Source organism: Centrocercus urophasianus, unplaced genomic scaffold, assembly GCF_019232065.1.
Source record: "Centrocercus urophasianus isolate 14NV4802_14NV808 unplaced genomic scaffold, USGS_Curo_1.0 seq_2, whole genome shotgun sequence".
Classification (NCBI taxonomy): domain Eukaryota; kingdom Metazoa; phylum Chordata; class Aves; order Galliformes; family Phasianidae; genus Centrocercus; species Centrocercus urophasianus.
In genome coordinates, this window is record NW_024884755.1 from 15,985,105 (window position 1) to 15,985,455 (window position 351).

Below are 351 nucleotides of genomic sequence, written 5' to 3' on the forward strand. Positions count from 1 at the left end.
TGTGTAGTCATTTTTGTCCTCAGATTTTCCTGTTCTTCATCTGTATGTGTAACTAAAGGAGAGTGGAAAGAAAAAGCAGCAACCTGCAGGATTCCAGAGCTTTGGGATGAGCTGTTGTGCAGCTTATTCTGAGGCAGGACTTGGAACGTGAGCTTTAGGTTGCTGCTGCCCTGAAAAGAACAAATCCATTGCAGCTTGTAAGGAAGCCTGAGTGATGCTGGCAAAGACTCCACCATTTCACTCAATTCTTTCTCTGGTGCTCTCAACTTTCATTGTGCTCAGTTGTATCTTTTATTCCCTGAAAGAATGGCTACAGGTAACACTGGTTAGGTCAGCCATGAGGCCTTCTCC